The sequence below is a fragment of the Chiloscyllium punctatum genome, unplaced genomic scaffold, assembly GCF_047496795.1.
Source record: "Chiloscyllium punctatum isolate Juve2018m unplaced genomic scaffold, sChiPun1.3 scaffold_143, whole genome shotgun sequence".
NCBI classification, from domain to species: domain Eukaryota; kingdom Metazoa; phylum Chordata; class Chondrichthyes; order Orectolobiformes; family Hemiscylliidae; genus Chiloscyllium; species Chiloscyllium punctatum.
In genome coordinates, this window is record NW_027309877.1 from 440377 (window position 1) to 455726 (window position 15350).

Here is a 15350-nt window from a genome sequence, read left to right on the forward strand (position 1 = left end):
GTCAAAACTAAAAGACAAACTTACTTTAGATCCAGAAAACTTTATTGAATTGAATCTTTTAATCAATATAAAGAGAGTGGGGCACCATTTTGAGAGAAATAAGGAAAGCCCAAAAGAGATATGAGATAGCGTGGGCAGATAAGGTTAATGGTAATTCAAAGATATTGTGTAACTACATTAACAGCAAGACTTAACCAGGAGAGTAAGGCCTTTCAAAGTTCACGAAGGGCATCGATGTGCTGAACCCAGGAGATGGGGAATAAAATTATCCCATTCCTGGTGCAGCAGACAGCAGCAAACACACACACACACTACTGCCTGTATCTCGCATTCATCCAGATTGAACTCTGTCTGCTATTTGTCAGCTGATTGACCCATTTGATCAAGATCTTTTTGTAATCTGAGGGGGTCTCCTCAGTTGTTGGCCCCAATCCTTTCTGTGTCATAACCAATATCATATTCATTCCTTCCCTTACTTGTTAAATCATAACTTTTGATGAACAAGATTATTGTACATTTTCATGGAACAGACCCGACTCCTCCAATCAGTTCAAGCAGGTCTCCCTGACCGTAGATTTGCTAATTGTTGAAGGTAAGTGTATAGTGGATATCGCCAGAGTGAATTAGCTAGTTAGACTGCCGTGTTTTAAACAAAAAGAATTTATTTAAAACATTAAGTAATGAAACAATACCAAGCGAATATTGAATACCCAAATAACCCATCTGATCCGAACCTGACAGGCTTTCCCGACTTAACGATGCTGTTCCAAATTGGTTTCAACATTCCCAATAAACAAACCCCTTGGCACAAAGAGTAAAAATTAAACAAACCAAGCTTACAGGTTACAAATTCAGAGGACAGAAGGATGGGGAGAGCGTCCAGTTTCAACAGTGACTCTGACTTAAATAACCTTCGAACTGACTGAATTGTGCAGGTGGAGAGCTGGTCACGTCCCCTTGATAATACCAGGTTTTTTTTAAGACTTAAAAATCTTCTTCTTGAGGTATTACCAGTTTGGTATAAACCAAAGGACCCCAATGAGCCGTTCAAAATTGAGACATGTTGGAACCGTGGGTCGGTTAGAACCTCTCTGAAACAAAAACCAAGCACAACATAACCTTGTTAAGGGACATTATAAAACTGAATCATTAATATCCAAAGATATCTTCAGTTCTCAAAATAACCAAAAGTAGTGGTTAGTACACAAAAACACACATATGCATTCACTTAGTATAAAAATGCAAACCTGCAGGGCTACATCCAAATTCAGTGTGTGATACATCTACCACTGAGTGTGTCGATCTGTCATTCAAGTTTCCACAATGTTTTGGCAATCAAGACCTGCCACAGGCTCACTTTTCAAACTCTGTGGCTGAAATTACAGGCTCGAGCTAAACAAACTCGCATTTTTGTCCTACAATTTCTCCAAAAGCTTCAATGGGTTATTGTTACAGATGTAGCTAATAATATAAAAACTGAAGTGTTGTCGTGCCAACACAAAGCTCAAAGTCTCTTTCTTAGCTGTTGAATATTTCTACCAATAAATATTTCACTTGATGGATAAATACCAATGAGTCTTTCTATCTTCTCGTCGTCTTCCTGCAGGTGTGCAGCACCGGCACCCACATCACTCGCATTTATAAGACCATAAGACCATAAGACCTAGGAGTGGAAGTAAGGCCATTCGGCCCATCGAGTCCACTCCACCATCGATCATGGCTGCTGGGCACGACAACTCCACTTACCCGCATTTTCCCCGAGACAACAAGAATCTATCAATCTCTGCCTTGAAGACATTTTGCGTCCCGGCCTCCACTGCACTCTGAGGCAATGAAATCCATAGGCCCACCACTCTCTGGTTGAAGAAATGTCTCCGCATTTCTGTTCTGAATTTACCCCCTCTAATACTAAGGATGTGTCCACGGGTCCTAGTCTCCTCACCTAATGGAAACAATTTCCTAGCATCCACCCTTTCCAAGCCATGTATTATCTTGTACGTCTCTATTAAGTCTCCCCTTAATCTTCTAAACTCCAATGAATACAATCCCAAGATCCTCAGCCGTTCCTCATATGTTAGGCCTACCATTCCAGGGATCATCCGTGAGAATCTCCACTGGACACGTTCCAGTGCCAGTATGTACTTCCTGCGGTGTGGGGACCAAAACTGGACACAGTACTCCAAACGGGGCCTAACCAGAGCTTTATAAAGTCTCAGTAGCACAATGGTGTTTTTATATTCCAACCCTCTTGAGATAAGTGACAACATCGCATTCGCTTTCTTAATCACAGACTCAACCTGCATGTTTACCTTTAGAGAATCCTCAACTAGCACTCCCAGATCCCTTTGTGCTTTGGCTTTACGAAATTTCTCACCGTTTAGTAGGTTGTCTGTGCTTTTATTCTTTTTGCCAAAGTGCAAGACCTCGCATTTGTTCACTTTGAATTCCGTCAGCCATTTCCTGGACCACTCTCCCAAACTTTCTAGATCCTTCTTTAGCCTCCCCACTTTCTCAGTACTACCTGCCCGTCCACCTTACTTCGTATCATCGGCAAACTTCGCTAGAATGCCCCCAGTCCCTTCATCCAGATCATTAATATACAATACGAACAGCTGTGGCCCCAACACTGAACCCTGCGGGACACCGCTCGTCACCGGCTGCCATTCTGAAAAAGAACCTTTTATCTCAACTCTCTGCCTTCTGTCAGACAGCCAATCCTCAATCCATCCCAGTAGCTCACCTCGAACACCATGGGCCCTCACCTTGCTCAGCAGCCTCCCGTGTGGCACCTTATCAAAGGCCTTTTGGAAGTCTAGATAGAACACATCCAATGGGTTTCCCTGGTCTAACCTACTTGTCACCTCTTCAAAGAATACCAACAGGTTTGTCAGGCATGACCTCCCCTTAGTAAATCCATGTTGACTTGTTCTAATCAGACTCTGCTCTTCTAAGAATTTAGAAACCTCATCCTTAATGATGGATTCTAGAATTTTACCAACAACCGAGGTTAGGCTAATTGGCCTATAACTTTCCATCTTTTGTCTTGATCCTTTCTTGAACAATGGGATTACAACTGCGATCTTCCAATCATCCGGGACTTTCCACTCACTCCAGTGACTCTTGAAAGATCTCAACCAATACCTCCGCTATTTCCTCAGCCACCTCTCTCAGAACTCTAGAATGTATCCCATCGGGGCCGGGAGATTGATCAATTTTAAGACTTTTTAGCTTTTCTAGCACTATCTCTTGTATAGCCACCTTGAAAGGCTTTGCTTAATCAGATGGAGCTCATACCAAATGTAAGCTGCTTGTCCCACCTTCCCACTAAAGCCTTCCAACTGCGGAATTAGATATGCATCCTTTTTTTTAACTGTATTGACCTTGCGATAGTCCACACATAATCGTTGGGTACCATCTGGTTTCAGTACCATGACTTTGGGTGAGTTCCAGTCACTGTAACTCAGGTCGATTATGTCATCTTGGAGCATGTGTTCAATCCCCTTCTGAACCTGTGCCAACTTTAGAGGATTATGCCTATAAGGATGCTGCTTAATCATAACAGCATGTCCTTATGCACAATTAGGTAATATTTCCCATTTAATTCCTTCATATCTCCCCATATAATACTAACAAATCGATCACGTCATTTTTTTTTCCTCAGAGAGGTTACTCAATAATTTATACCAAATTTAGAAAACTTCCTCATTGTCCACTTTAATTTGAGGAACGTTCAATCCAGAATCCTCTGAACTTGGTTCTTCCTTCTGTCCTGTAATCATTAACACATTCTCCTGTTGCTGTCCGTTCCCTGTCAAAATACCTTTTGAGCATATTCACATGACATACTCTGTGAGATTCCTTTCTGTCTGGAGTCCCTATCAAGTAGTTACCCTCACTCAATATTCTTTCGTATTTGATAAGTTTCACCAGTCCTTGCTTTTCAAGATCCCCCATCACTAGAAGTAACATACATACTTTATCCCCGACAGCAAAATTGCAAATTTTTGAGTTCTTGTCCACTTCCTGTTTAGGTGCATTCTGCAATACTTTTAAATGCCATCTCGCCAACTCCCCAGCGCTTTTTAATCATTCCAGAAAATTTGAGACATAGTCCAACAGTGTGGCCTTTTACTTCTGATTTACTAATTACTCCTTCATCGACTTTAACGGTCCTACCTCTTAATAACCTAATTAAAATGGACAGAATTTGGTCAATTCATTTTGTGCATCTCTGATCACTAAAAGCCCTTACCCCAATGAGCTGGATAATCCTTACCATAAGCATTCAACATGATCGTTAAAGTTTGATGTCACCTTTCTCGTGCTCGCTGCAATTTTAGATGGTTCACAGTAGATTTGAATTGATTTATTACAGAGCTGCCCTTAACTTCCTTGAACTGTTTGGATGTGAAGTTTGAACTTTGGTCGCACTGTATCTCTGTTGATAGTCCATATATATTTAAAAAAGAGTATTTCCTTTACCATCCTTTTCGCTGTGACGTTGCATAATGCAATAGCCTCTGGAAATTTCGTGGATACATCAATTATTGTTAACAAATACTGATTCACACTTTTTTTGTTGTTTGATATAGGGGCCCTAGCCAATCAATTAAACTATTGTAAAAGGTTCCTCAACTGCAGGAATAGTTATTAAAGATGCAGGTTTTATTAACACCTGTGGTTTTCTAATTACCTCACGTGTATTTCACGTCTGGCAAAATTCAACAACATGATGGTGCAGTGTAGGCTAGTAAGAATGCCTTCTATTTTAGACTGTGTTTTCCTCACTCCAAAATGACCTCCACCTGGTAATTCATGCTTCACTTGCAGCTTCTCCTTTCTGTACCCCATTTGCAATTCAATTTGATGAATTTCTGCCCATTTCTCATCTCCTTCAGTATGTGATAGTTTCCATCTCCTCATGCAGACACCATTTTAAAGGTAATAATACTCAGGGATACATTCAGAATCCCTAATGTATATGCCCTTTTGATACAACTACTTTAAAATTTCATCTTTCTGCTATAACTCAATTAGTTTAGCTGAACTAAACATTTGTGCATGATCACCTATTTTCTCCTGTTTTGTCACAACTATCTGATGGAACGAAGTATCTCCTCATGCCGCTTCAGCTTACTTACCTTTACATTTTTTTATCTCTCCTGTTTGAACTCGTGATATTGGGACCTGGTTACCCCACATTCAGAAAACATTCCAAGATAAGGCATTGCTTCAATTGGCTGTGTCTCCAGTGGTTTTTAACCAGAGCAGGCAGCACATCTACCGGTGAATCAGTTGCATACTTTACAAGGAAAAGTTGTATTCCTGGAGCTGAGAGTTTGTCCAGTACTCCTATCACAATTTCTTCACTCTTCACTGGACACTCTATCCTCGCTTAACATAACTATGTGCTTTTTTTTAGTCTCACAGTGAATTCCCTTTAATAGTAACTTTTCTGGAAATAGTCCCTCAGGAATATATATCTCCTCATCTTTCAGCATCACAGACTGAGAGGATCCTGTGTCCCTTAATATTGCATCCTCTGTACCTGCTACTTCTGGCCTATGTGAATAAACTTTCCCTTTGAAGGTATATTTTATAAGCAAGATTCGGCACTTCCTCCTTGACCAATCTCCGATCAGCTTGTACACTCTGATGAAGCTTTCTCGCCTCCATTGTGCTTTCTGTTACCACTCCAACAAAACTCCCAGGCTTATCCTGTTTTCCTACATTTTTTTTTTCCCTAGCGCACCAACAGAGTGATTTCCCGTGACCTAATTTTTTGCAATGAAAACATCGGAGTTTTTTAAACTTCTTTGTCCTCTTCTTGGGTTTCCTTTTTACCCCTATCGTAAGTTATCCTTATGATTTTCACTGAGATCTACATATCCCTTCCCACGTGAGGATTTCTCTTTGCCCCAGTTTACTTACCTCATGGACTGAAATTTAGTCTGGAAGCCAAACTGTGTTTTATGGACCAATTCATAATCTTCAGCCATTTCAGTTGCTAACCTTGCTATCTAAACTCTCTGCTTTCCCACAGGAGTTTGCATTACTTCAGGCAGCGAATTTTCGAATTCCTCCAAAATAGTTACTCTTTAAGTGCATCATAGGTTTGCTTGAATTTTAAAGTTCTTTTCCATCTATCGAAATTACTTTGTTTGAACATTTCAAACTCAATATACGTTTGACCCGGACCACTCCTTAGGTTCCTAAATGTTGTCTATAGTCTTCTGGAACAAGTTCATGTGCATTTGATTTGCATCCTCATACTCCCCAGATCCCTAAGCGTAACGTCAGCCGTCATTTCCATCCTTTTAAGCTGACCTTCCATTCTAAATATCTATCTCTGAAACGCAAACGCGCTCTCTTTTTCTTTTTCTCCTGCTAAACATTTGTTTTTTTTTCTTTTTCTCTTTCCTGGATTAAACCTATTCGTCCTCTTTCTTTTTCTTCTAATTTTAGTTGCAACGCAAACTGTTTCGTTTCTGCTTCTAACACAAGCTGCTTTATTTGCGATTGAAGTTTAATCTTCTGTGCAGATCCCGATGGAGTTTCCAGCAAGTTTGAATGCAGAACTACTGCTGCAATCATCTCATCTTTCCTCACATTAGGAGGCAGCTTCAACTGCGGCTTGTCTACTAATTCTTGCAGCTTGGATTTATGTGCATTTTGTAAAATCCCCAAGGTCGATTCTTCCACCTCCAAAACATCCTTGGTTCCTGCAAGAGCCATTGCTCTCTCAATCTCTGTTTACCAAGACAAATCAACACACAAAATAAGAGACAAGAACACCTGCCACTCGCTGCCTAAATCCTGCAAAGGCCCCCAATATGTTATGGACCAGGCCTGATCCCTCAAAAATGTTTAAGCAAGTAGCCCAGACCGTAACTTTTTTTTTGTTAAAGGTAAGTGTGTAGTGGATATTCGCAGAGTGAATTAGCTGGTCAGACTGCAGTATTTTAAACAAACATTATTTGTTACCCAAATTACAGAATGAAGTGCATGAACTGAAGGGAGAATAGCTGAAAAAAGTATCCTATCCAACCGACGGGCTATCCGGACTTAAGGTTGCTGCATCAAAATACTTGCAACAATCGCAATGAACAAACCCATTAACACAAAGAGTAAATCTGACACAAAATGCTTGCAGTTCATGAGGTCAGAAGTGCAGAAGGAGGGGGTGAGCATCCAATTTCAACAGTGACCCTGACTCAACTCGCCCCCAAACTGAACAGATCTGCCCAGCTACAGAGCTGGACACATCCTTTGATTATGCAGGGTTTTTTTTAAAGAATTGAAAGCGTTCTGCCTGATGCATTAACTGTTATGTATAAATGAAGGGACACTAATAAACCTTTTAAAAAATCAGACATAGTGAAACCTTGGGTCATTTAGAGCATCCCTGAAAATAAAGATCAAGAACAACATAACCCTGTAAAGGGACCAGATTTGTGACAATTTGTGACATTTGGCTTTGAAGTGAATTCAAAAAATGAGTGTTTGTGAGTTAATATAAAACAGTGCTGAAGGGCATTGGGTATTGAAGATACAAGATTGGCTTATTAGAGCAATGAGAGGAATGTCCAGACAGATTCACACTTCCTGTGTATGGTCAGGGCAAATATGCCCACTGTAAATCTATTGGCTGGCGCCTGTTCTGTGGAGGAGACATCAGTACGGTAACTACATCTCGGTTGTTTGTTTTGGGGGTGATGGTGATGGGAGGTTCAGGTGGTTATAACATTGCAAACGGACAACACATCAGAATCATCTAACTTGTGATAGGAAAATATCCTCATTGTCCCTCACCACTAATGTCACGACAGCAATTGGTGGTGGGAGATGTGACCAACAGCCAGTGATGCCAACATTCAATCCAGTCCAGTTCGTATTGTGAACGGAAGGTACCACACTGAAAGGAGTCAACTGGATCTGTTTTTTCAGTGACTGTGACTGAGGTCAGTCTCCATGTATTTTAACTGTGGCACTAGATGTGGCACCCCTCTTCTAATAGTAAGGAGCTTCATGCAATGCTTTATGCCATTGTCGCAGCAGATGCATCATCTCCAACACTAACAGGGATCAGCAGCTGCAGAGACAGTGAGAGGAGAGACAAACATCTGAGAATAGTCTGGAATGTTTCATTTATGGATCAGATTTTAAGAACTCTAGATTGGAATGCTGCAACAATGGACAGGAGTTTATCCTGGTATCTTGCCTATTTTTCCTGGTCTGGGTTCACATTATCACATCGGATATATGGGTTCACTGATGATTATTCATGCGGGCTACTATCCCATGCTCGCTATTGTTGGTGTTCCTGGTAAGTCTCTTCATCTCTATCCATTTGTTAATCCATAAACCATGGTGAACCTCATTGCTATTTCTGTTATCTACATTTGGCAAAGACAGAATCCTTTGTCTTCAGTTTCAAATGCAAATTCCATTCATTACTACAAACTTCTGAACTGCCCAACAAGTTCGTCCACACAAACATCTGAGAACAAGACTGTTCACAATCCCGAAGTACCTTTTGGACCCGAATTGATTTATTTCTTGGTATTCTCTCCATCACCAAATCTGCCCACTACCAGCTCCATAATATCAGCAGTCCCCACCTTGACGTCAGTGCGGATACTAAATAAACCATTATCCATGCCTTGATAAAATTCAGACTTTATGGTTCCAGTTCTCTTACAAGCGCACTTTCCGTTACAAATATGTCAATCACAACCTTGTTCTTGTCTCTAAAGTAAATTCATGACAGGGATAATGTATCAGAGAAGTGATGTCAGCGGATATGTAATTCAGAGGCCCAGGTTACTGCACAAAATACACTGTTTTAAATCTTACCTCAGATATGTCAGAACTTAAATTCAAATGACAGGAATTGGAAATAAACGATAATTTCACGAATATTTCAATAACAGCACCAGCATTTTGACAATACGTTTATCTATAGCACTGATATCCTTTGGTAAAGAAATCTAGCATTATTACCGGACTGTCTTAAGACTGATGTCAGATCCACAACAATGTGATTGGCTCTATACTGTGTCAAAGAATGACCTCACAATAAAGAGCATTTAGTGAGGTCAATAAATGCTGCCCTTACCAGCGATGCAGACATCCCATGTCATAATATTATGGAAGTTTAAATAAAACAAAGAATGATGCAAGAGATCAGAAACAAAAAAAAAGAACGAGAAGCTGCCGCAGTAACTGTTCAGATTTGGCACCTGTGGGTCGAGGGCAAAATAGAATTGACATTTCGAGTTCGCTGACCTACGATCATAACTGAACACAGCTTGTAAATATTGTGATTGATGTTGGTGACAGGGATGTCTATGATGAAGGGGATAAGGAGTGAGTTGAATAGACAGATAAACGAGAGATAAAAGAAAATAAGCAAACAAAGGGTTTGAAGATGATCAGCTGGAATGGAAATTAAAAAACGAGGTTTATCTTATTTTTTTTCTCCTGTTCCCATATTACCGAAAATCAAGCCCATGTAGCGTATAAATCAAGGTTCCTGTTTAAAGTGAGTTATGTCCCTTTGTCTGTCTTCCCTGAGTGTGATTATCCGCCTTTATTCATTAGTAGGATGCTGGGCCAGTACTTAATTCCCTTTCGTCATTGTCCTTGAGAAGTGTTGGTGAGCTGCCTTCCTGACCCACTGCTGTCTGTGGGCTGTGAGTAGTCAGTGCTTAGTTCAGTCCGGTTTCATTTCTTTGATGTTTATAGTGAGTAACTAACTGAGCGGCTGGTTTGGCTATTTCAAAGGACAATTCAGAGTCAAATACATTGCGGGATTCACATGTCAGTCCGTCCAGCTGAATGTGGTAAATATCATTCCCCGACGAACATTAGAGTGTCAGGTAGGATTTTCAGATAATCGGCAATGGTTTCATAGCTTCATTCTATTTTATTGAATTCAAATGCCACCTTTTATCATGGTGGGATTCGAATCCAGGATGGGGTCAGCACCCGGGTCCCCAGATTAATAAACTGGAGATACTACTGTTAGGACATCGCCTTCCTGGCATCTCTGACCATCTCAAATGGCAATCGTGGTGTTGCTGTTTGTGTGGCTTTACTTGAAACACAGCTGTTCGCAAGGCAAAAGAATGATTTGGTAAAACATACCATCCTTCTTCATTTTGAACTAATTAGAACGTTAAAGAATCAGAACGGCCGTTGGCGAAAATGAGCTGTGTTCCTTGGTCAGAAGTCACAAACAGAGTTCATACCAGGCAGCAAGTAATCAACACAGTAAATTGTATACTGTCCTTCTTTGCAAAACGATTCAAGAATTGGAGTGAAATACTTTCCTGCCGTGCTAGAGTGTTGTTCAGAAGGTACTTGGGGCACTGTGTACAGATTATCTCTCCTTTATAAGGAACGATCACCTTGCCACAGCGAGCCAGTGTAAAGGAGTTTCACCAGATTAATCCGTGTGGTGATGGTATCATGAGAAGACTGCGAAGGAAATAATCTATGTCACGACAAAAGAAAAAAAGTGATTGCATTAAACCTTGAGGGTAATGGACCAAAACTCATTATTTTCAAAACAAAACATTGATAGTGTTAAATAAAGTATGTATTTTCCCATAGGCAAATATTTTACTTAGATTTGATTACTTACAGTGTGGAAACAGGCCCTTCGGCCCAACAAGTCCACACCGACAACCCACCCAGACCCATCCTCTTACATTTTCCCCTTTACCTAGCACCTTGGGCAACTTAGTAGGACCAATTCACCTAACCTGCACGTTTTTGGATTGTGGGAGGAAACCGGAGCACCTGGAGGAAACCCACGCTGTCACGGAGATGATATGCAAACTCCAAACACAGATATGCTGGAGGCGGGAACGGAACCCGCCTCGTGCGCTGTGAGGAAGCAGTGCTAACTAGTGTGCCACAGTGCCGCCCACAGGTGCCGCCTATATAGGGAGAAAACGATTAGAAGAATGTGGGTAAAGTGTAGGGAAATGGGGTTAGCATGGATGAAGATTTAGGTCAGCATGGACCAGTTTGGGCTGAATGGCCTGTCTCCGTTATGTTAGACTCTACGATTCTATGATATTATACGTACCTGCGTGGGACCTTATGTTGGTTAAGCAAGAGCTCCAGGCTCTGAATGAACTGTCACTGTCTCAATGAGCAGTTGGTGTGTGATCCTGGACTGAACGTTATGTTTTCACAAACCTGTCCGCAGCCACACTCTGATAGAGTTCGCCATTCCCAGCAACTTCTGACATCCATAGAGGACACTAGCCTGCCTTCTGGGAGATGCCTCCTTGAGACCTGGCACAAACTGTCCGCAGTCCCTCCTCACTGTTAGCAAACCATGGTGTCGTTAATATAACGCGTGAGCACCATTAACAATGGAGCCAGGAGGAACAACATGGGCCAGTCTGTCTGTGCAGTCTCTGCTTCATTGGTTTTGCAATGTTGGAGCATCAGTGACATCCTATACAGTCTGGAGGGGCTGAATAGTTTCTTCTCTTTATGCGTTAGTGTTTCGAGGGACAGAAAGTCCTCCTTCTGGTCCCAGGGAAAAAAGGTTCACGGACATTATTGGGCGACCCTTGGTTCCTGCTTACCAGCGTGATGTACTGACTGAGCTCATTATCTTCCTGTGTAATAGCAGAAAAGCAGGGGCATGGAAGAACACAGCAAGTTAGACAACATTGAGTTCTCCAATTTCAAATAACCTGCCTTCCAATCCCTCAACTCCATTCCCACCTCCTTCTCCTTCCTTCCATTCTAGCTACCCTTCTTTCAGATTCAGCTGGATTCAGTTCTCCCATCGTCCAACCCAGTGGTACCCCTTTACCTGTGTTCATCTATCCCCACCTCACCACCCTGTCTCCTCCTCCCTCGTCCTGCCTCTTTATCTGTAGCTCCCTTACCCCACTCCAGTCCTGAATATTTATCCCCAAGCAGTTAACTTCTCCACCTCCTGATGTTGCCTTGCTTGTTGCGTTCTTCCAGCCTTCTGCCTGTCTACTTCGCATTTCAACATTTGTCGATTTTTTTTAATCGCTTCCAGTGTAGTATGCTGGAGAAAACGAAAGGGACCGTGTCTGTTCTTATCCAATAGTTTTGATGGGCTGAATGGCTCTGTCAAATTTCCGTGAAAGCAGCTTAAGATGCTGCATGAGCTTCGTTTTTTTAACGAAGAAATGTGCAGGGTCTGGTCTCACTGTTGCATGAATGTTCCGGACAGTTTTACTGCATGAGCTTGAATGTTGTCCAGGTTTTGAAACTTTTGCTCCTGAGGAGGTGACACATTGTTCTGAACATTGTGTGATCTTCACTGAACATCCCCAGCTCTGAAGGTATGACGGAGGGAAAGACATTGATGAACGAGCTGCAATTGTTTGTGCCGAGAAAGTTTCCCTGAGGCTTATCCACAGAGATATCCAGGGATTGAGAGGATTGGTCTCCACCAGTCACACTGTGTTCTGGATGATCCAGCCAATGGGGAGTTTACAACTGATTCCCATTAAGTTCAATGTTGTTCAGTCTCCTTGACACCTTGCTCAGTCAAATACCGCCGTGATGTCAGGGCCAGTCAATCTGACGCTGTGTTCATATCTATTGTTCATTTCAATAAGTCACGGTATATGTGTGGAGAGTGTTTCCTTCTCTCAGAGGGTAGTGAATGTTTGGGGCTCTCTATCCCAGACAGTTAGGGGGAGCTATATCATTGAAATGCTTGGAGCACGGCGTGGTGTTAATGAAAATTGACACATCAGGGAGTTGAATGCTACAAAGAATTGGGCATAAAAGAGAAATTGTGGCTGAGAGTGGATCAGCTGTGCCCTTACTGAAAGGAAGGGCAGGTTTGCGGGGCTATACAGAGATCGTCTTCTTCCAGTCTTCCTATTGTCCAGTCACTTGGTGGCCTCTAACATTTCCTGTGTTACTAACTTGAAGTAGCTGAATAGACTGCATGATCGACTCTGGGTACAGTTTTACAGGCTCGAGTGGCTGACTGGCCTCCTCCTGTTACCGTGAATGTGTCCAAGGCCTGAAAAGGACCATCCTGTTCTGGTGTAACTTAAATCCATATAGATTAAATCTACTGCCCTTGGAGAAAGTAAGCACTGCAGATGCTGGAGATCAGTTAATATTCTATGATGACGTAACCAGGAAAGTTGATTCGGCCTGGCCGGTAGATGTTGAAAATTGTGGTGCTGGAAACACTCAGCAGGTCATGCAGCATCTGAGAGGCAGGAAAATCGCTGATTTGGACATTTCTGATGATGGGCTGATGCCCAAAACGTCGATTTTCCTGCCTCTCCGATGCTGCCTGACCTGCTGTGCTTTGACAGCATAACATGTTTTGACATGTACCGGCCAGACCTCGTCAACTTTCCTGGGCACGTCATCATAGAACTTTAACAAATTCGTCAGGTACAAACTTCCACTCATAAAGTCATGCTGACTAATCCGAATCAAATTCAATTTTCCAAATGCATGTCCAACGTATCCCTGATAATCTTCTCAAGTAACGTAGAGATGTTAAACTTCCTGGTCTATAGTTTCTAGATATTTGCTTTTCCAGTCCTTCTTGAATAAGATACAATATTTGTTTTCCTCAAGTCTTCAGGGATCTCAGCTGTGGTTAATGATGATCAGATTTATCAGCCAGGGCCTATCAATTTTTTCTCTAGCCCCTTGCAGTTTTCTTGTATCAATCTGTTAAGGACAATGAGATTTATCCAGCTTCAAACATTCCAGTACATTCAAAACCTCACCTACTGTGCTATGGACTTTCCCTAAGATACCACCACTAACTTCCCCAAGTTCCCAAGTATTCATGTTTTTCTCCACGGTAAACACAGACATCGCCCATCTCTTATGGTTCCACACATACATGTCCACTTTGGTCTTTGATGGTCCTATTCTTTCTGCAGTTAATGTTTTTTTTCCCTTTAATATTCAAATTGAACCTCTTTGGATTCACCCTGATCTTCTCAGTCAAGGCCCTTTATCGCCCTACTGATTTCCTTCTTCACTAAACTCCAGTATCCCCTGTGTACCTCCAATGATTCCCCTGATCCCGCCCGCCTGGACTTAAGCCACACGTCCACATTTTTTTCTGGTCAAAGCCTCAATATCTCCTGTCATTCAAGTTTCCCCATTCCTGTCAACTTTCCTTTCACCCTCACAGGAACATATAGATCTTGAATTCTAGCTGTCTCACTTTGAAAGGCTTCCACTTGCCAGAGGTCCCTTTGCCTGCAAACAAACGAATCCAGTCAACCCCGCAAACTCCTGTACAATTCCGGCAAAATTTGCCTTGCCCCAATGTAGAACATGAATCTGAGGACCAGTTTTTTTTTTCTTGTACGTAACTATTTTAAAATTAATAGAACTATGGTCACAAGTTTCAAACTGCGAATCCACCGTCACCTCACTCACCTGTCCTGCACTATTTCCTAAGAATAGGTCAAATTTTGCCTCTTCCCGATTAGGATCCTCTACATACTGCTTGAGGAAACTTTCCTGACGCACTTAATGAATTTAATATCATCAAATCCCTTAATGCTCTGGCAGTCCCAATCTGTGTTATAAAAATTAAAACTACCATTATGACAACCCTATTGTTCTTTCAAGTCTCCCTAATCTCTGTACATATTTTTGTTCCTGTAATTACTATTGACTATTTGGGGGCACAATAATGTCACCATCCCCTTCTTATTTCTTAATTCCACCCACAAAGACACCCTGATTGTTCCTTTAGTTATTTCATCTCTGATGCTTTGTGATACTCTCCTTCATCAGAAGTACAAGTCCCCCACCACTCTTTCCACCATTTCTGTCCCTCCTAATGCATTTTACCCAGGTACATTAAGCTGTCAATCCTATCTGTCCCTCAGCCATATTTCTGTAATAGCTATACTATCTCAGTCCCACGTACATATGCACACCCGGAGATCATCAGTCTTACCGATCAGCCCTTTTGCATTTAAATAAATGGAAATTAAGCCAACAGGCATTCCTTGTTCCCCGTCTTGTTCCAGCTTGACCTAACGTTTCACATTTCAAATCCTGATTACTGTATCTTTTTCCAGCATCGCAGTTGCCTCCCTGCTCTTGAGGATCCCACCCCCTATGCCAATCTCGTTTCAACTCTCCCTTGTAGCAATAACAAAACTAGCTGCGAAGATATTCGTCCCCCGTCTAGTGCATTTGCAAACTGTCCCTCTTGAACGGGTCACCTTTGTCAAAAAATTCCCTTTGATCTAAAAATCTGAATCTCTGTCCCGCACCAATTCTTTAGCCACATATTTATTTGCCATATCCGCCTATTTTTACCTTCACTAGCTCAT